The following is a 22381-nucleotide window of genomic DNA, read 5'->3' on the forward strand; positions in this document are numbered from 1 at the left end:
TTTAGATAAACGCACACTTTAACCTCCTTCCTCTCATCGTAGCTAACACTGATCTCTTCCCTCTTGCCTCTTTTCTGTTGAGGAAATTCCTCGCTCCGACCATTCCGCCCTCCTCCGAGGTGCGCCCCGGATGAAACGACGCGGGCACCTCAATGAGGCTCCGCGGGACCGGCGGCTATCTGACTCGCTCTTGCAAGATTGACAAGTGAGCATTATTCTTCACAGGAAAATGGCAGGCGGTCCCTGATGTGATATGGAGGCGTGTGGAGGGCTGCTCTCTGTCTGCCTTTCTGGGGGTCTTTCTTCTCTTCTTCTACCCTTTTTTTAAACACCTCTGCTCTTCCAGCAGGCCTCCGAGCACTTAAATGATCAGAATTCTGCAACATGGCTGTCTGCCCTCGTGCTGTCAAATTTGGACGGATACGTTTCAGCAGGCGAGAGAGGTAGACATTGACGATACACATATTCTACACACACACACACACACTCACACATGCACGCAGGCAGCTGCCCATGAGTCCTGTGTCGTTTCTCTAGACAGACTCACGCCTCTCGGCGCACCCGCCAGTTGAGCCGGGCTGAAGAGTGGAAAAATGTGCTCCTCAGCGGAGATGCAGTCAGTCAGACAGCTGTCCAAAACCAGCGGCTATCTGTTCAGTCGGAGACCAGAGGGCAAAAGGCCAGATTGTTTTTATTCCGCTCTCAAGTTTCAGCTGTGAGATTTGAAGGGAATATCCTCTCTGGCAGAAGGGCGGGCCTCCGTTTTACTGCATTTACCCGCAAAAATGCTCCGTGTTGTCAACGAGAAAAGAAGAGGGGGAAAAATACAGGGTTTCATTGTTTCCAGAGTCGGCTATTTTTGTACATATTTATTATTAGACCGCGTCGTGAGCGTGTTGTCACACTCAACTGGATCCACTCATAAAAGTTGCTGAGGTTCTCACACGCCACATGCTCCTTTTACCTTATAGCTAAGCTAGCGTGCATCTTTTTACTCTCAAATGTAGCATTAAACGTGCCGCTCCGGTGATCCAAAGGTTGGACGTTAATCCCTCTCCTCTATGTTGCGCACATCCAAGGGTCCTTGAGCCGGATCCCTAACGCCGCCACGCGACGGTTCCTGACCGCCGTTTGGGTTTAGCTTAGCACAGATGTCACTGTCAACGCAGACTGATTAAAGCTGATAAAGACTAAATAAGCCACAGGCAGTCGTCGTTATTGACAGCATCATGGCGCGCCTCTAGTGAGCCAGACATTCCCCATTTCAAGGAAGAAAGCACAATTTAGTGAGCCGGTCAAGGTCTGCGAACGCGCCTGCCTGCCGGCTCAGAGGGGAGTGTGGCTTCCTCTTGTGCATTATTGCTCATCATTTGAATAAAACGTGCCTATGTTACTATGCTAAATAGTGGGCTGCTCGGGAAGCCATTATAAAGTGGCGAGGACGCGTCTAGATTTGGAGCTGTTGGAAGATTAACGCAGATTAATAACCCGACTCTGAAAAATGAGTCAGCGCAGACGTGTGGAGGCTGCACAAGCAGGTCACCGTTCAATATTTAATCACTTTCCCCCGAGTGGCACGGCTGCACACTGGGCAGAGGATGTTACCCCTTATTTGGGAGCGACTTCAACAAGCGCCGGCGTGATAGATAAACTCAGCGAGGCGCGCTGCTGTCTCAGGGAACGGTTTCATTTGCAGAGCCTATAAGTCCTGTTTGTCTCCAGTCGGGGAAGGAAGACGGTGTTGCACAGACGAGCGGGACACGAGCGTATCTGCCTGCCTGCTCGTATATTCATCAGCCTGGACAGAACCAAGGGATGATAACTAGATACGCTGGGTGAATGCGGGGCCGCTGCCAGCACCGATCGATCTGGCAATGCTATCGTTGGGTGATTTATCTGCAGGCAGCTACTTTTGTCTTTTTAAAAAACAAAAAGATGACTATGATACCTTATTGATATCTCCAGCGTCTTCCGTGTCCATCGCGGCCGATTTTGAAATTTTGACAAATGCAGCGTTAACCCGAGACGGTGGATTGCATTTCACCTCATTAATCTTTAAACTTGTATTTTCATCTAATCGCCACAATAATTAACAGAATCTCTGCAGTAAAGTGGCCGATTTGTGGCGCAGGAGGTTCCCGTGCTTAATGGGTTAAAGCAGGTCTTTACCAGGACAAGCCCCCCTGGAGAAAACGCTCAGGAATTGCCCCAGAGCAATCTCCCCAAATCTAGACATTAAGTATTTTTGTGGTCAGCAGAACATTTGTCGGCCGAGCCTGAGCGATGTCAGAAGCCGCCTTCCTCTCTGCTCGCAAACAGACTGTGAAAAATTGACATATTGGTCACAAATAGTTTCATCTCCTGGAGAAATCCAATATCCCCGGGATATCTCTGGGAATCATCTGTTTCGCCACGAGCGCGGGATTCTGAGGAGACCTCGGTGTCCCGGAGCAGGATGTGTAAGCATTATGATGGCTGTGATACACAACATTGGCATTCGGGAAGCGCCGTGTTCCTTCGATTTTCACAGGGGTGAAATTGAGCAAATCAAATATACTGTATCGAGACAGTAATCTAAATCCTCAGAGTCCTTTTCAAACTATTTGGATATGAGATGCATCGCTAACTTTCCGCAGAAGTGCCTCCACATGTCACGCTGTTGACTTTGACCTTATTGAAACCGTCTAAAGGGAAAGATTAAGTTTCGTTTTGCTGGGAAAGTTCAATTTTGCCGGGTGAGATGCTTTGAAGTTGAAATATTAGCGGTTCGGCATGTTTTAGTCTTAAATATACAAAGGTTACATTTTCTTTGCATGTGGCTAATGCAGCCAAATGTTTATGTTGCAACTCTACCGTAATGATTGTTGGCAGGGCCGAGGATAGGGAACAGCTGTAGACCCTCACGTGTGCCCAACCAGGAAAGAAGGAGCGATTTGTGGGAAACCTTTGCAAACGGAGAAGCTCCTTGTTCTGACGGCTGCAGAAACGTCCTTTAAAGATTTGCAATTCCCAGATTGGCCACAGGGGAGCCGAGGGCTGACACTGCTCATCTCCTGATTCGCTCAGAAAGTGCGCGGCACACAGAGGAAGGAAAGTTTGAAAGCCATCAGAGGCCACACTGATGTAAGAGGCAAAGCATTTTGGGAAGCGTTACCCATCCGCAGACCTAACTTTGCACCATCACTGAGAGAAGCAGCCACAGGAGATGAGGCTTCTAAATTTAGGGGAACTCGGAAAGACCTCGATCCATAAAAATGGTGTTTTTATCACTTTTTCTCTCAAGTTTCTCCACAGCTTACTTCCTTCTTTGAAGAAGATCAAAGACTTGCTGTTAATTAATATTGTGTTCAGAGACGTAGTTTACCTGCATATGAAAAGCAGCGAAGAATTATCCTGGTTTGCATAAAGGTCCAGTGGATTCTGTTGCGTAGCCGTGTTCAGGGCAACAAAAACATGTTTTTTAGTGTTGCTAAGGCTCGATGAGGAAGAAACATGCCAACCCCACACAGAAAGGTCTCCAGCCCAAAATCCAACCCACCGTCCTTTTGCAGCAACTCGGCTAACAACAATCTTCCTCACGCTGAAACTCAAAACTGTTTCTAACTTAATTCAACAACACAAGTCCCAGTTCTCAACCTATCAAATCCTCTGCGTCCTGTTAGTCTTGGTCCACTTATCAAAAACCTTCTCAGTCTTGTTTCATATATCTTCAATCAATATCCAGGTTAAAACCGATCCTATCACAGGCTCACCTGGAGTTATCTATGCTTTCATTCTGTCTGGCACCTCCAGAAATCCCTCTCTAGCCTCCAACTAGCATGGAGGCTTCTCAACAGTTTGCACAGTCATCGCGCCGACCTCCCTTCAATGCCTTCCTGTCACAGTGAGTTATTGACCACATACCAGCCAACGCACAGCCGGAGCTCCTACAGTGGGGTCTTTCTGGCTGTTAATTCCAGGTTCCATAATTCCAGGTTGAAGACTAAAGATGACTGGGTTGTACGCAATCAAGGCCGCTGACAGTTTGGTTTCACCACAAAGATTTAGGAGTTTATAAGGTAAAAGACAAATGTAGTCGCCTGAAGAACGGATGGATGGGGAAACAAACACCTCAAATAACATCTGCATGAAAAGAACCATGTTCCTGATAGTTTGGCCTCGCCATAACCGGCAAGCAAACCTTTCACCTTAACACTTGTATGGATTTTTGAGGAAAATGTGACATCAGCGCCCATCAACGTGGCGTTGGGTGTTCTTGCTGCATAGCTGTAATGTGTGAATGCAGTAATGCGCATGTAAAGAGACAGAACACTGCACAGGCAGGCACATCATATTTTTTTACACACCATTAACACATGCTGAGAATGTGTTTTAGCGTGCAGAGATTCACATTCATCACCAAGACTGTGTTATCTCCTGACTCGCACGACCCATGTGCACCAGCCTGTACCTCACAGAGGCAACAGCAAGGGGAAGGTATGTGCTGGATACAGTAGATATCATCAATTTACAGCTGTGGATCTCCCCTGCTGGGCTTGCATATGCAGCGTGAATGCGTTCGCAGTCGGGAAATCTTTCACAGTCCATAAATGCAGAAGCAGAGAAACAAACATGTTCAGTACCCACAATTTCCACCAGTGGCTAATAGAGTCTTAGCCGCACAGCTCTTTCTTTCCTCCTCCATATGTCTCACTCCTTCTTTCCATATGGTATATGTCACAGTCCCATTTCCATGTCCTGGCGCCACTTATACTCAAGGCAAACACAGGGTGGTGTGTGTTGATGATTGTCAGCAGCGGCCATTTATCATCTGTCAAACTTCTGTCCTCCGAGGAGGTAAATACACCCAGTGAATTATGGTTGTTTTAGTCTGCGAGCAGAATCCCACATGACAGGCAGCAGAAGGCCGTGACAAAACCATTTAGGAGGAAATAGTTTATCATAGCCGTGGTAAACATTGTCCATCACGTGCAAGAAGAGTGCCGGCTTTTAAACTTTGAGGGGGGCGAGCTTGGGTGGAAGGTATCGGGGAGCCGAAGAGGTGGCACCAAAGATGTAACTCAGTGTGATGGAAAGGGGGGGAAAAACAACAAAATCATTGTGTTTTTCCCGTTCCTCTTTGGTTCGATATCCATACCTGTCCATCACGGTCCATCTGTCTGCAAAGTAAAGACAGAGTATGGTTCGGATTGTAATTAATATCAAACTGAAAAGCTGTGTTTTGCCCGTCAGTGGGTGTTGTGTTTGTGCTGCTTCGGTACGGTAAGTTTGGACGTGGCGTGAATCACTCAGACTTTTCTTTTTTTGTTTCTGATGTTCCCAAGACTTTATATAAACTATAGTGCAAATATTACCATGGAGGGGGTCACATATCAAATCATTCCAGCCCACCTTGCTGTTGTATAAGTTAAACCGGGTATATTTTGAGTCTGGTGAACCTTAGAACAATGACCCAGTGTTTGTCTCAGACGTGTTAGCTACATTCCTGGCGCAGCGCGAGTCTTTGAGCGGTCGGGCCAGATGGAAGGCGTTTTGAAAAGCAGTGCAGTGTGGGGGCAGTAAGGCCATTTCCAAACATCATCCAGGAAACAGGAACAATCATTAACAGATATGACCTGTTGGAGGGAAACTGCTGCAAAAAAACGAAAGGCCTGCGAACACCCAGCGAGGCTCTTCTGGAAGCATCGACTCTTCTGAAGTGAGGGTACGTCATGCAGGGCGTTTTGGCAACTGCGGTGGGGAGAAATAAAATCTTGGAAGCCGGGGAAAAACCTGAGAGTGTATCCATCAGCTGTTGTTGGCAACATCTGTATGCTGGGAAGTGCAGTCTGACATTCAGTCTGTTCTCACAAAAGGTTGCCGATTATACGCTGGAATGCAAAATGACAAGCGCACAATAGCGCTCGTCCAGGTCTCCTGTTCAGGACGCCTGAACTCTCCAGCTCAAATGAGTTTCTCTCACCTGCAGACCTTCCTTTATTTGGACACAACCTTAAGCGGACTCGCGGTGCCTTTTGCTTAGGTAAAAGTGTGAAATTTGCTTCTTTCTTTGGTGACAGCGCCCATAATAACGTGCTGGAAATTGCCCCGTGCACTGTCAACGTCTGAAATGATATTTCAGATGAAGGGATCATTAATGACGGTGGAAGTTAATCAGGAGGTGACCCGTAAATGTGCCCGTATCGGTGGGAGTGTCTGCCTGGCTAAATGCAAATGGCGTGCTCAGGCACTTTATATTCCATTTTCAGAATAGGACCACTCATGCATTAAAGAATATCTTGTTACACTTCTTATTGAGGTGTCGCGGCTGAGGATTGCAGCCAGCTCGGAAAAACACGTTTGAGCAGAATTCTGCAATCTAGTTCACCTGCTTTAAAAGGTTTTCATAGTTGTTATGTCACATCGATCGTGATTAATCTAAAATATGTGGGGTTTTGGGGGGGACTAAGGTCTTTTGTAAGAGCACACACAAGCGTGCATAATTTCATAGTTCTATCTTTCAATAGGCATCATACATCACCCAACTCCTGACCTTGACCCTGACCCTGACCTTAACCCAAACCATATCTCAACCCTCAAAGTCCTTTGAAGTTGTAATAACCGGCCAAAATGGTCCAACTTACCAAAAAAGAAGAATCCATATTTTGATCCTAAATATGTAGCAAGTACAAGGACACGCAAGCACACAAGTATGCACAGCGTGTGTGTGTGTGTGTGTGTGTGTGTGTGTGTGTGTGTGTGTTCTATTATGGACCCAAAATCATCTCGTCTCAGGGTTCAACTGAAGAGGAACTTTCAAAATAAGCCACGAAAATCTGATCCGCTGATTCCGTGTCAGATCTCACCGATCTAAGTCAGAAGGTGCTTAAGTTAAAAGCCTCCGACCCCTCTAAGCCTCAAACTTCTGTGTAGCATTAGAACATCACAGATGGTGTTGAAAAACGGACCGCTCACTCGATCTGCTTCAGCAGACCTTGGTTAATAATTGGTTCCAGCCCGTTCTCACACCAGCTCATCACATACCAACATTTTGTCACATGCTGCTCTCGGCTTCCCGTGCACATGGTCTTTGTTAAGCGTCGGGTCCAGAAACCACACGGTCGGGATTGAGGATAGATCAGCGCTGTTTTGTTAAGTGGAAGCACACAAAAAACACATGGCTGAGTTCAGAAAATGAAACTCGTGTGTGTGTGTGTGTGTGTGTGTGTGTGTCAGCTCCGCCACAGCCTCAGCCCCCCACCCCCGATCTGAATTAGCTAATCACCCCGGACCTGTTGAAGGATTCCAGATATTAAGTTGGATATTTAGAAGGTCTGATTTTTTTTGCCTTCATAATTTGTAAATGTTTGTTTTTTGGCATTTGCTCGTTTGCAAAGGTTTAACTGGATTGGATGAGAGTCTGGTTGATTCAGAAAATTAAACGTTTCTCTGATTGTGGTGATTTTATTCATCTTTTAAGACCTGTATGGTTTTAATATGTAACTGTCAGTAACTGAGTGTTCACAGTAGATGGATGATGTACTGGTTCCAAAAATGGACGTTTTACATGGGCAGCCTTCGGGAAGTTCATTCCAGACTCAGATTGGGCCTCTGGGAGATTTTCTGCTGTTTTTTACTGGAAAAGAGGCAGAGCTGTTCTGTGTCTGCCTGTATTACACTTACACAACAAGAAATCTAACAGTGAAAGTCTGGTTTCATCATTAGATTCACTCAAACTGTTGTGGGAGATCCTTCTGTGCTCCTGTTTAAAACGGTAGAAATGGGGAGGAATCAGTGACAGAAACCTCATCTGGTAAGTATTTGGGAATTTGGTCCAACCTTATAAATAAACATGGCAATTCATTCATATCTGACGCGCCATATCTTCACTGATGTCTCGTTTCATAACAACACCAAAAAGAATTTTGTTGTAATCAGTTTTTGGTCCAAGGCCTGATTTAATTGATCTAATCGCATCTGCCCTCAGCTCATTTAAAATCCCCCCTCCAGCCCAAGAACGTGTAATGAAATAAAGTTCATTTAGTCTCCTGTTTGTTTTCTGCTGGTTCACCTGGGAAATAGATTGTGAGTGAGAAATCACCATCAGCAGACGGGATGAGGAGCTTTATCCTTGAGGGTAGCTTCACTCATGAGTCTTACGCAGTCTTTACTTCCAGGGATAGGCCTTATATTGTAAACCCTCCCCCCACCCCAATCCACACACACACACACACACACACACACACACACACACACACACACACACACATAAAAGGCACTGAACAAGACCCCTGGAGTGGTCGATCTAGCTGATATGGTGACCCGGCCAACCTCAAGCTTTAAAGTACTCTTGAGTAGAAGCTCAAACATGTTCTAAAAGTGGCCCTAAAGGCCCCCTGAGAATGCAGTAGGTTTTTTTTTGGTATTTTGGCAAAGTTTTTAACCAGGTTTTCCCAGATTCTGCAGAGAAACGCTGCAGTTTTTAAACTCCTTTTAGTTGAATTCAAATCAAACCTGCGACACTCCAGAAATGTGCAGCTTGAAGTTAGGTGCTTTTAATGACGAAAGAGCATTTAAGTATCTTGAAGAAGAAGGAAAACCTATTGAGGAGGTATTAAATTACAAGTACTTGGATTTTATCTTAAAACAGGAGCTTTTATTCAAAGATGGCTAGATCGCCCATTTTCGACAACGAGGATGTGCTTTTCTCCAGTACGTCATCCAAACCTCTCCAGTCCTTGGACACAGTTCTTCATGCAGCACTGAGATTTGTCAGGGACTGTAGTCGCATCACCCACCCTTGTGAGTTCTATATGAAAAGCAACTCGCCACTTTTGAGTGCTTGCAGATATGCACGTTGGCTGACCCCTAATTTAAGGCTCTTTTAGCCTTGATTCCTTCTTATTCGTGGGCTTTATTACAAAAATAAACAAGCAGTTGCTGTACCTTGCTTTCTTGAACAAACTTGTTTTATCAGTTCTTTGGTTAAGGACTGATTTGTAAAAAGAGTTTTCAACTATGCTGGCCCTTTGGCACGGAATACTCGATTGTCTACAGAAACTCTCTGAAGTTATTCCACTTGGAGCTATCCGTTCTATCCCGAGGGACTACCAGCATGAGGCCACTGAACACTGCGTGTGTTTTAAATTCTAAATTGTTGTTTGTTATTGTGTTAGGACTTCTGCACTATACTATTGCACCTCAAACACTGTTTGTTTTACCCTCTACTGCCACGTCCAGGTCACTGCTCTACCGTAAAGGAATCTGCTGCTTGACCTCTCAGCCAGGTCACCCTTGTAAATGAGGTCCTGATTTAAAAGAGCTTTTAACTGGTTAAATAAAGCTTGGCTAAACAGAATAGATACACAAAACGGGAGACCATCCACAGTTGAAGAAAAAATAGAACTTTCTTCTCGTTCCCTTGTGCCCAACAAAACTTTCTTCTTATCTCTCTGTATGATTGGTTGGAAATTTGGGGGAGATGTGGTCAATGCTGCCATAGAACAGCAATAAATAGCTTAATGGACAGCTGGCTGGAGGTACCAGGTGATGCACAAATTTGTACAACACGTCTCATAAAACATTTAAAGACATGGAAATGGGTACTGATTCTTGGAAAGAGGTATTTGGAATGTTGTGCACGGATTGTTGGTGCAGTTGTGCTCGCTCGCAGATTGCTTACGGCCATTTGACTTCAGGGCGGACTGCTTTGGGTAGAACCAGCCTGCTTTGGGTAGAACCAGCCTGCTTTGGGTAGAACCAGCCTGCTTTAGGTGGAACCAGCTTTACTTTGGCCCCACTCTGGAGAAAGGCCACCCTGAGCACAGCTTGGTGTGACAAACAGTTGAAAGCTAGCGGAATAGCAGAATTGCTGTACAGTTAAAATATTAAAATAAAAGTAGAGTAGACATTTGGCTCTTCTGTTTCATGCTGATAGATGGACAATTTTGTCCCTTCGTAAAGATTTTTCTTTTAGTACACAGACAAGCAGGTAGAAACAGTTGTTGCCACTCTACAAAGAAAACTGTGGTGAAACAGTTTTTTCCCTCAATGTTCCTCTGCCCAAATAAAAGCTCTCTAGATTGAAATTGTATTTGTCAGCATATTTTTTCAGGATCTCATGACATGAAAGGGAAGTGGTTGAAGATAAACAATTTTGCCGACGTAGCTGGGCGCGATGTTCGTAACGCAAAAATGGGCTGTTTATTTTAGGCTGGCGTGTTCGCCAACCGCTAATCAGACAGTTAGCAAGGAATCGCTCATGGTTTTAAATTTATTTTGGTGCCTTCAGTTGATGATATCAAGTTGAAGTTACATATGACGCGCCAATACTCAAATAAAAAACAGAAAAATAAAAAACCTGGGCAGAGTACCTCGATGCTCTTCGCGCAATCAAAGCTTTTTCATCTCCTCTCTGTAAACACTGGCATCGCTGAGTGAGCCTCGCACTGATTAAGAGGAGTCTGCAGTTTTAACGGAGACTTTCAGCGGCTGCCAAAAGTTTGCCGACGATCAAACAAGGCATCTTGTTTTTTTTCCCTCCATGTTGCTATTTAACAGCCATTGACTTAAATTAGCCCGTAAGTCCTGGTGATCGGCCCAGGCCTTTGATTTTATTAGTCAAGTATATGTGGATGGTACGATCTTCGTGCTAAGGCTTGGCGGCCAGCCAGTGTGGATGTTCCATCCCAGATTGATTATGGATGCTGCTTTGCTGTGGATGCACAGGATGCTAGTCAGGATGCTACCAGTTTAACCTAGGCAGGATACTTTTATTGAGTTCACTGTACTTAAAGAAAACCACCAACATATCTGCTAAGCTAACTGTTATTTGGGATGAGATAACACTAAATGAATTGAGGGTCTCATTACTTCTCATTAGCCTGATGTTCCGGGGTATGAAAGCACATTTTTTAAAAGTGCAGGCAGGTTCAGATGGATGACTTGATTTCAGACTAATAGCCTCTTACCTGGAATGATGAGTGTCTTAATCAGTCAAGGTCTTGTTGATGAAAGCTTAAGGCTCCACCACAAACTTGAGGATAATTTATCTAGAGAGGCTGATCGAAGCTCCAAATCCGGGGTCTCTGCCAGCACCGCTCTTGGGGAGAGTGGGGATTTATGGTTGAAAATGTAGACGTCCTGGTCAAATGCAATAAAAGTCGACAGATTTTTTTTTTTTATCAATGCATGATGAAGAGGCGCTGCAGAACTTGTGTTGTCAGCAGGAAGAGGTGGAACGCCGCCAAGCTGTCGCTCCATCCTGAAAAATGTTCCTATGAAAGGATCAATAGATCTTTGATAAGGCTAACACAATGTTGCATCTTTCAAGCCCTGCGCTCTTCGCATACATCAAGGGCGTCCGTGTGCGAGCTGACCCTGCCCACTGTGATGATGACTGAGGTGCTGGAACCTTTCAGGAAAGACTCTTGAAGCTGTGAATATTTACGGCCCTGGAAAGCCCTTTTTTTTCTTCTTTTGTTGATAAGTTTCACGTGAATGCAATAGTTTATGCCTGTTGAAGGACTCCTCTTCCCTTTTTTTCCTCCCAATACATTTTCTTTTTAAGGTCCTGTGGTTATTGCTGTCACCTCAGAGCATCAGGGTTCAGGGCTTGAATCCACTGGGAGGCCTGTGGGAGCAGGTAGGAGTGACCACTTTTACGTGACTATAAATGTGGGTGACTCTCCATTTTTGGGAGCATGTTCCTCATCTTGATTGCACAATGACCTCATCTCTGCTCTTCTTGGCTTCCTTTATCATCTCCTAACCCTCCATCCCAAACGGACATCATCATCATGCAGGATTTAACTTCTTTATCAAGCTATTGTCCCTTATTCTAGAAAATTAATTTAGAATTTGTCGTTTTAATTATCATCTCTAATATCTGCCAACATTTTTTTTTTTTAGATATTTGCATATAAATGTCTGCTTTACAACAATGAAAATGCAGCTGCAGCTGTGGATGTTGTTGCTCCCCAGCAGCAAGAGATCGCAGAAATAGATAAATTATGTTAAACTAAGGTTTTGCATAATGGTAGATATGAATCTGTTATTCGCTCAAATATCCTTCTCTGTAATGAGGATGTTTTTTGTCTCAACAAGAATCTCGAATAAAAACACATGTGAATGCACACAAATAGCACACGCTGCTGCGAGGCCCTTTGCCTGGAACCATTCCAGGTATATGGGTCTCCCAGGAGTGTGTAGATCCAGCCGAGATGACTGATGACCGCGGCGGCCACAGAAGCCGCACTGACATGTCCTTGTTTGTTAAAGTCACTGCTGCAGCCCCCCTCGTAAAAGCCAAAAATTGGTAAATAAGTGCAGTGAAGCATTGAAGATAAATGGCTCCCATCATGGAAATTCATTTATCTCTTCAGCCGCTGATTTAGGTAATTCTATCTGGAGAAAAGGGCCACCACGGTGTTCTGAGGAGCCAATCTACATTTGCACGCCATTGGCATCCAGCCTCTTTACTAGAGACTAGTACTTCAAAAACTGTGAAAACGTGTCATAAATAAGAGGCAGGTGCTTTGTTCTTTGTTGTCATGTTCATTTTAGAGAATAAGGAACAGGGATGTGAGTAGATTAAGGTTAAGGTGTTGTGGGAGGATTAGATTTAGTTTAACGCGGAGTTGAGTCGGGCTTAGAGAGAGGATTAGTGCCTCGGATTTCCAAGCTTCTGTCCCACGTGTCCCTGTGTGTGATTTTAAGGTAAATCAGAGGATGATTCGATCCTCTGATTTACCTTTATTTAGAGTCAATTCAACCTAACTCTATATTCATCACACCTATAAGATATAAACTTCAGGACCAAAGGAAACCCGTCGTCTCTAAAGAAGCTTTTACAGCTTCAGCACTTTTAAACAATAATTTTTTGGGTTTAAAGATAATGTTTTGGGTTTCTTTTGGTTTAGATGCAGGCGGCAAGTGCGGCTTTTATTTGCTCGGACGTTAAAACGTCCTGCAGATGTTGGTTTCACTGATCATTTGATGTCAGGCAGCGTGTGTCGTAAAATAGATGTTTCGGTGCACCAGCGTGCTAAAACAACATGTGTTCCTAATAGACTTCAGACCGGATGGTTGCATTTTGAAGAGAAAAAAAATGAAATAGATTAAAACACGTTTATTTTAATGTTGCTTTTGCCAGCTTTATTGAGAACGGTTCCTACTTTCATCTCGCTCCTGCCAAAAGAGTTTTCAAGTTTTACAGCTGAGACCAGCAGGGATGTTTGCATGTTGGCTTAATTTGAGATGAATATCGTTAACACTTGTGTTTTAACACTGTAATCACACTCAAAGGACTGGTGACAATGGCATTAAACAGTTTAACCACTAAACATGAAGTAAACACAAATAAGGACAAACTTTACAGTTTAAGAGCAGGAAATTTGCAATTTACGATGAATTCACAGAATGTTTTGTTTTTCGGCGTGTTTTAACTGTCCATTGGACTTATGGAGATAGTTTGGATTTTAAAAGAAATCCAGCTTGTTTAAACTCGGAAAGCCCACCTTTGGATTTATATTTCTGTTGCTCGCATTCTGTGTTTCTCTCATTGAACTAAATCAGTAGGGAACGTCAATATCAGTCCGATTGAGGTGATTCAAAAAAGACCAACAGTGAGGATGGAGACAAGTGCCAAAGACTGGGAATGGTTACTCAGTAAGTCCTGAGGATCCATAATCCTCTCCTGGGCTTTGATCTTCTCGGAATATCGAGCGTTCCACCACCGTCTGATGCCGTCGCTCCTCAGACAGTCAGCAGTTCTGCATGTGCGTAGGATTCCGCCTCATCCTTCATTTCTGACAGCTTAATCTGTGCGTTAACTGCTGGACAGCGCCTGACTCCGGCTGTTTGCACTTGTCATCGATTGTGACACTATCAGAGTCCGGCAGTCTGCATCAGGTGCTGCAGCGTGCTTCATAAAAAATTCAGAACGTTCTAGCAGGCAGTCGTAGCCTGAGGCTCTCAAGGTTTATCTTTGGAACAGTCTGACAACACTGGTCACACTGCATCTTGCGTCCTTAAGCAACAGCAAGGTCAAGAGATTTGTTTTCTCCTTGACGGACCGAAAAAAAAGGGAAGAAAACCAAGTCACTCCATTTTTTTAATGAATGATAAGGCTGACAACTCTCCGTGTGTATTATTAAATATCACCTTCACAATGAAATGGAAGAGCAATGGAGCAAGACATGTTCTTAAGCAGAGGCTGGAAAGTATATGAAGGCAACAATAGACGTATTTAATACAATCAGATGCCACTAGAACGGAAGAAATGATTCATAACTTCGGCACGTAATGCAATGAAATGTTATTGGATGTATAAAATTCCAATACACATGCATAATGTTTAATAGTATCTCTCCGGTCGTGTTTATGCGCACCTAATAATTCCTGCTTTAACCCTTTCACTCCCCACCTGCCAGACCTGTTATGACAGAATCTGATTACCTGCTGAATCCACTAAGTAAGCAGCTTATGGGAGAAACGCGCCACCAGTTTTCTGCCTGTAATCTACTTATCAATCAGAAATGGAATAAATCTGCACAGAGAAAACAAAAAGCCATATTGGTTCTCGGGAGAGACAAAAAAATGATAAAGCAATATTGTTTGTCATGCATTTTTTAAAAGTTTAGGAAACGAGGGGATTTTTATTTTTTTTCCCCCAGTTTGCCACCTCCACACTTCTTTTTCTTTCTTTTTTTCTCTCTGTTGAATTTTGATTAAAAGTTTCCTCCTCTCCTTTTCCCTCTGGCTCTTAATTATCCGACGCGCCTCCATTTTGCCGAAACATCAACTGCTGCCTGTTTATGTTATCTTTCCTTATTATTAACAGTAAAAACACCTTTTTTTGAAATTGTATCCCTGAGAATATGTTGTTTTCATCACCTTAAAGAGGCCGAAATGAAGGATAATATGAGGCGCCAGCGTCACCTGACACCTTTTGAGCTTCTTTAAAGAGTAAAAAAGTCAAATCCAGAGGAGTCAACAGACAGCACGACCCTACTGTACTTTATTTAACCAAGTCCATCTGTCCAGGAGGCCGTGGCAAGAAATCAATGGGACTCAGAGAGGCAGTGAGGGGGTTGATCACCTTTCGTCCACTGCAGTCTTGCTCTAATCGATGACGTTGACGTTGGCTCAGGTGCTGGGAAAGATTGATCGGGAGGAGATGTAATTGGTCTCATTTGACGCTGGAGAGGGTCAGATTAACAGAGCCACAACATTCGTGGCCAGCAGAAACGGAGTGATTACATTATTGTGATCCAACATCGGCTTTGTTCGACGGGACCCAGCGAAAATTAGAATCTCTCATTATCGACGCAAATTACACGTTACAGAAAGAGAAAAAGAAACGATTCTGAAATTAAAGGTTTACGAAGTTGTAACGCTCAGATTTGGTCCTTTGGTTCAATCGTTCCGAGTGAGAACTGGTTTTGTTTGCAAAGGTCAGGGAGTCGAATATTGGATTTTTGGGGGGCCGCAGTAATTACGATTGTGACTGAACAAATCGGGACCTTCTTCACACAAATTTGTCCCGCTTCTGAGGAGCCGACGGGTCCTTCTGTCTCTGAGCTCATTTTGTCAAGGTCAAAGTCAAGGTGGATTATGCTCACAAAGTTAAAACGCAATTAACCTCCGACGGTGACATTAGCGAGACTTTGTGAACACTGTAAACATAACTTTGTTGAAGGCGGGGGGCCCTTTCTGGGAGGCTGCCAGACAAAACCAGATAGTTTAAGGGAATGTTCCGTGTTAATGGTTGTAGGCTTCTCGAAAACCAATTGATTTTATCGTCTGGGTTTTTTTTTAGTAAGCCTTTTTTCAGTCCGGCCGACTTTGTGCATCTGGATTTCCTCGGATTGATTTTGATTGATGAGGCCTGCTGACTTTTCTGGGCCTGTTTGATAGACCTGTTTGTCTCAGACACAAACATTTCACGTCTGAGGGGCTCAGCATTGATCGGAAGGTGTTCCTGGTTGGGTTGAGCAAGTCAGGAAAGTCACTTGGAGCTAATTCAAAGAAGTTACAGGTCCCAGGGTCAACAGAGCATGAGCGGGCAGGCTGCTGTCCAAGACGCAAGCTCCTGCCGCTAATGCTGAACTCTACAGTTTGTTAAAGTTACGAGGCGGGAGGTCAGGGTTTACTGGCAATTGTGCCTTTCAAGATGAAAAAACCAGCACCGGTCGCCATAAACATTTCATGAGACAGTAGTGCTGCTGCACACAGGAACCAAAAAAAAAGAACCAAACCAGGAATAAAGGAACCTCTGAACAATTCTCTTTGCTTTTTCTTGCTGTGCTAAACTTTGCAGCCGATCTTTACAGTTGAATTGCCGGTCGCTCAGCAGATTTAGTCGTAACTTGAATTTGTCCCTCTGTTTTCCTGGAACGTCTCTAATTTTGCGCTTTGGGTACAAATTCGACATTGACTTTGTAATTTTCTTTCTAATTCCCTCTTTCCTCAGGCAAAGTGTGTTTGCACTTGCACTGCCACCCCTCTTGTTCACTCTCTCTCTAAGGTTCCCTTCCTCGCTCGCTCTGTCAGGAACGCTCTTCGTCCCCTCGCTGTCTGTGCAGACACCCAGCTAATTAAACAAAGCACGCCAACTTGATTAAACAAGTAAATTGTGCTAGTCTGTGTGTGCGCGATCATTCGGATAACTAAGAGTTTCCTGAAGAACATTAACTGTGATGGATGTCAGACGCCCAACTTTGGAATGGCTGCGTCTGGCGGATGAGATTTCCCGTCGTGACGGAGTGGGAAAATGTGCCACAGAGTTCTGAGGCCTCTGAGGGTACGGATAAATACGGAAGAGCTGTCTGATCCAAATCCATTACATAACAAAATGAATTCACTGTACATCACACCTTTCTCCTGCCCTGTCCTTTATTTCCTGTGTTTTAAATCAGTCCGTCCATGCTGACGTCCTCCGCCTGGTGCAGAATCAGGCGTGAGGAGGACGTGGCGCATCGCGGAGAATTCACAGGCATGAGGAACAAACCCAGTGTCTCGCGGAGCTACGTGCGATGTGAGAAACCAGCTGGCATGACAGGGACAGAGACAATCACACGGCCTTTAAAGCTTACTGAACAATTCAGTTATCAAGACAAAAAGAATGATTGTGAGTTCTGTGAGTTCTGTAGCTGTTAGCGAGCAGGTAAGTCCAGGATCAGGCTGCACAGTGAGACTTTAACCATGGTCATGTCACATAGATGCTGCCGCATTCCAGTCCGCACGACAAGCTTGACCTTGATCAGGACGGCCCTGCGTGAGGGCCGCTCTGCCTGATACTGGCACTATTATGGGCAGAAAAAGCCTGGTCCTTTTGAGGTAGGTTAACAAATGTGGATACCTCAAAATCAAGAGCTTGCTTTGCCTACACGAAGGTGGCTAATGTACCGTTGCCATGGAGACAGTTATCCTATTGGTCATCATTAAGATTTACATCATTAGGGAACTCAAATTGGGCTTTTTTTCAGGGCATTTTACAATGTCAAGGCAATATATCGGTGCTCTTCGGCTATATGATGCTACATCGGCCTGAATCCGTGCAGTTTGAGCCCGGCATTAAAGATATAGAGGAAGACTGGACTGAGGTTTCACTGGTCAGAGCTTTTCTGTCATCAGCTGTCTCAGGTGAGAGGGAGTCTGACTGAACTGAAGTGTGAAATGTTGAGCAGTGAGTGACCTTAAAGCTAGGGTTAAGCTAGGTCAAAAGAGAAGACTACACAATCATGGTGGCCGTCGCAGAAATGATAAAGATAATTATCCCAACTTCTCAGGACCGGCAGTATTGCCCCGAAGTGAAGTGATCTTAGTCAGATTTTGAGGAACACCAATGAACGATTCTGACATTTGGCCTTCATGGTGGACGTTATTAGCCACCTCTCGGCGTAATTTTCCACTCCAGGCTTCCAAACCTGCCTGTCTTCTCCCTTTTTTTCCCCATATTAAAATTCATCAGATGTGAAATTAAAGCCGTGGCCAGCGCGGCACTAAGAGCTGCTGCCACATCTGAATGTGCTGCCGTGTGCATAACCCCCGACGCATTTGCATTCAACCTACATTGTTAGTTTCAAAACAGACTCCTGCAAAAACCTGGAAAACTGGATGTGAACAGCGCCTCCATACCCCCCACCCCCCCATCCCACCTCGCTGCCGCGTGACATCAGATGCCGACTGTAGAGAAGCACTTCCAGCCAGCACATTAGAGAAGATGGTGTCATATAGTATCAATAATTTACCATGGTCCTCGGAGGAGGATAAAAATTGAAATGGGCTTTGATAGTAAAAAGGCTCACCGCCCCTAAATTAAATAATAATCACACTGACACCCTGAAAAAACACTTAGATGACCAGTAACAGCCACTACTGACAAGAATATTAACGTTAAATCATTATTGGAGACTTCATATTTTTTCTCTTCTCTCATCTCTGAGCTTATTTCTCCTCTCTTCATAGCAATCCTGCACTTCTATTTTTGGCTGAACACACTAATTTGGCTTTTAATTATGATTCTAGAGATCATTTCAGCCGGTTTGACCTGTTGCTTTTCTTTATTTCTTTACAGACCACACCTGGAGGATTATAGCGCAGTAGAGCTAGCCGTGGCTGGTTTGGTTGGACACACAGGGTGACGGGGGCATGTTTTCAGAAATCCGTTTCAGGCCCCGGGGAGGTCAGGAACAGGTCTGGTAATATTACATTAACCCGCGGATAGCCTGATCTTAACCAGGCTCCAGAAGAGAGAGACACCCCCGAGCTCAGAGAGGTCAACGACTGACCTGGTGGTTATGCGTCAGTAAAGAAAGGTTTGATCTTACGTCATTTCTGAGCGGAGACCTGATTAAAGACCGTCTTTGTTATGTAATTAGCTGGAAGAGAAGAGGGCGGCGGCGCCACGCCGGTGAACAGCAGCTGGCCTGAGGTTCTCTAATTGCCCGATCGGATTCTTTCCAGGCTTCATCTTACGCAGCTCAGCCGGAGAGGCACAGATGTTTGCTGGTGGGCGCCGCGGACAACGCTGCACCTCTACCACCGTGACACCTCTGCGTCTCTCTCTGTTTAAGGGGGGACACAGGAACAATGCAGGTTCATGGCTAATTTAGTCATCCAATACTATTCCACTGGTTTTCAATAAGGTTTTAATTTTAACCTCAAATGTTGTTTTTTTAAAGAAATATATAACTACATTTATTAAATTGTAAAAAAATTTCATACACAAACATAAAAGATTTCCCATTTCGGAATGCACAACAAATTATGGGCTCCTGTTTCATGTTGCTTTTTTGAAGCAGGCAAACAAGGAGCTGTTGTCCTCACTTGTGCTGTAAAACCACAGAACCAGGAAGCTTCAGGGCTCTTCATTAATGGGGGGTCATGTATATGTCCTCAGCAGCTTGGCGACGCCATAGATGCAAATTTAGACAAAATGCAGTTTCCACAACTGTCTCTTTTCCTTCTTTCTTTCTTTCTTTCATTAATCATACGGTTGTCCTTGAACCGCGGTTTGAAGGCTTGGACTCCAAAGCCTGAAAGAGTCTAAGTGTTTCAGAGAACAGTGTTTTTGCCGTCCTGCTGTATCCTACAATTACAGTTTACAGCATTTTTTTTCCAAAACTAAGTCGTCTTCTGAGTCAACTCCTCCTTTAAATAACATCCATCAGCCCACCTGCTCTTACTGTAAGCATGAATGTGCCTGGGGATATTTCTTAGCGCACTTGCGTGTGCAGTAGATGGTTAAAGGAGGTGGGGGGGGGGGGGGCGCGTCCACGTGTTCTCTCCCGTGTGCGTGGTGGCCGCGCGGGAAACGTGCAGGTGTTGCGTTCTGATGGAAGGACCCTGATGCAGTCACCATTTGCAGTCCATCATCAGAATAATTCTTCTCAATTTGAGCAGCGTCAGTGTTTATTTCAACATTTTCACCCCACACACACGCACACACACACACACACACAGGCACACACACACACACAGGCCGCACCTGCTCCACAGAAATCATCTGCACACCTGCACCAGCACCTCCAGTCCTGCCCACACCTCCCAGTGGATGATGATGTGGCTCCTCTTCTATTCTCTTTGCTCATTTACATTTGACTCACAGCTTGTGGGAACTCAGACACATTTTGGTGCCCCCCCCCCCCCACACACACACACACACACACACAACACACACACACATGTCTTTGTAGCTTTTGCTGATATTAAAAAAGAGAAAGCAGCTGGGTCTATGCAGAATAATGAGGTCAAAGAAATTCTAATAAGTCTGTGGGATGAGACGAGTGCGAGAAGGGCAAGAGGAATGAGAAATGAGAGACAAAAAGAATAAAAGAAAGGCTGTACTCTAGGACAAATAAAGATGTGGGGGAAAAAGACGCCATGGCCATCCAGCCCGTCCGCTCCACCATCGCTCACTTTGAATCTCCTGAAGTCCAATCGGGCCGATTTCATTTAGGCTGTTCAAAGTGAAAGTTTGACTGACAGAACAAATGACGGCTCGAGTCGCACATTTAATTTCATAGCACTTAAGAAAATAATTTGGTTTTGAATTCTATCAGAATGAAAACAGGGCGCCGTTTGACTGGCCACGCGAGGCTTGTGGGAGATATTCCTTGTACATGGGAGGCTGTTTACGCTGGTGAGTTCCAGGAAATGCAGGCGTTCACACATTCACTGAACCAAGTTCATGATACACAGCCTAATGCAATTCTGCTTGGCCAAACAATTACTGCGCTCATGCTAATGTGCTAATTTGTGCAGAGTAAAATCAAATTAGTGGAACGTTATACATTTTAAATAGATAATTTGATCATTTCCTTTTTAAAACCATTGCGTCACACTAATGTAATGAACAATATAATGCCCCAACTCAAGGAGAGGTTGTATAATTTTATTAACTGCAATAAAGTAAATTAATTGCAATCAATTTATAATAGTTGCAGTTTTATAATTTGTGGAATTCAGTAAAGTCACAGTAAAGAGCTTAACAACATCTGACATGGACCTTTTAGTGTAACAATGTGTTCTCACCACTGAAACACTGTAAAGTGTGTGATGCGTGCCTGAGATTGGGCCCACCGTCCTTCAGACGTCAGACAGCTGTGCCGCCTTTTGGGCCGATCCTTCACTCAAAGGTTTGCCCCTCAAAATGTTGATTCCATCTGAGGCAAGAGTGCAAATTTACCCTGTGCAGTCCCAGCGAACGCTGTTGAGGTTAAGAAGGAGGTTGAGGATGTTAGATCCATCCCTGCTTGGAAAAATAAGCATTAACCCGGAAGGCAGCAGGAGAAGGCGGGCACATATCCAGACGCTTGCCATGTCCTTTGGCATGCACAGGAGGCTGCGTGACCTCCGCCCACGGTGAGCCCAACAGATGTTTCAAAGATGCAGATTACTTTTAAACATTGCATAAACGCTAATGCTAACTAGCTAATATCCATTGTGCACTCCATATACTGTATTTTCAACTTTACAGAGTATATAGCACGTCCGATTATTTGATATCGTGGGTAAAACATTCATGTCGTCTGTAACGAGTATAGGAAACTCACAAATAAATGACAAGAAACTTTGAAATGCAGAGGCTGCCTCTGGTTAATTTTTTAAATTAAAAAGCCTGAATCCCAGGCTGCACAACATCTCTAAAATGGGATCTCTAAATGATTTAAACACATATTTTCGGGTCATCGCATTAAGTGTGAAATAAAGACAAACAAAATAACAAAATGAAACAAAACTCCAGAAACTCCTATTTTTAGTTGTTTTTGTTTATCAAGATATTAATATTTGTGTTATCCAACCTGTGTAAATCATTTATGCGTGTATTCTTTTCTTTTAATTAGTTGTCCTCGGAATTAATAATGTTGGATTTTCACGTTTCTAAAGCAGACGTTTGTTTTCCAGCGGGAGGAAGTATCCCAGAGTTCCACCGGGCAAGAAAGTTGGCGGCGTTTTCTAACCTGTGCGATTAAAAAGCAATGTTTGCACATATTAGGGCCAAATTCTGTTCACTGGAGAGATAAACCCACGTATAGTTTAGATTATTGGTTTTAAACTTTTGAGTTCACAAGTTTTAGTACGGGAGTTGTTTATTTTCCTCGTCGAACCTCGAGGGCGTGGCCTCCGCCATTAGCTTCGTCATTAGCTTTGTGTTGCGTTAAGGTAACCTTGGAGAAATTAACAGCTTCAGGACGGACTGGACCGGAACGCTTCCAATCTACACGAAGGGACAACAAACAAGACAACGACGGACCACAAGTGCAGACGCGCAGCAGCCCGGGCTACGTGCGCCATTGAGTGCGCGTTCGTGAGGAGGTCGCTCTATGGCCTGGTCGCCATCCTGCATCTACAGTGGGAGGTTCTGTGAGTACTGCGACATTGAACGTGACACGAG

The 22381-nt window shown here is 44.4% G+C and overlaps 1 long non-coding RNA gene across 1 annotated transcript; it reads left to right on the top strand.

Annotated features, from left to right (window-relative positions):
- Positions 1 to 80: 80 nt before the first annotated feature.
- On the top strand, positions 81 to 1109 carry LOC130529018 (uncharacterized). The gene is made up of 3 exons (XR_008951477.1): positions 81 to 205; positions 347 to 443; positions 538 to 1109. It is a non-coding gene; the product is annotated as an uncharacterized LOC130529018 (long non-coding RNA).
- Positions 1110 to 22381: the final 21272 nt, after the last annotated feature.

This window comes from Takifugu flavidus, chromosome 7, assembly GCF_003711565.1.
Source record: "Takifugu flavidus isolate HTHZ2018 chromosome 7, ASM371156v2, whole genome shotgun sequence".
NCBI classification, from domain to species: domain Eukaryota; kingdom Metazoa; phylum Chordata; class Actinopteri; order Tetraodontiformes; family Tetraodontidae; genus Takifugu; species Takifugu flavidus.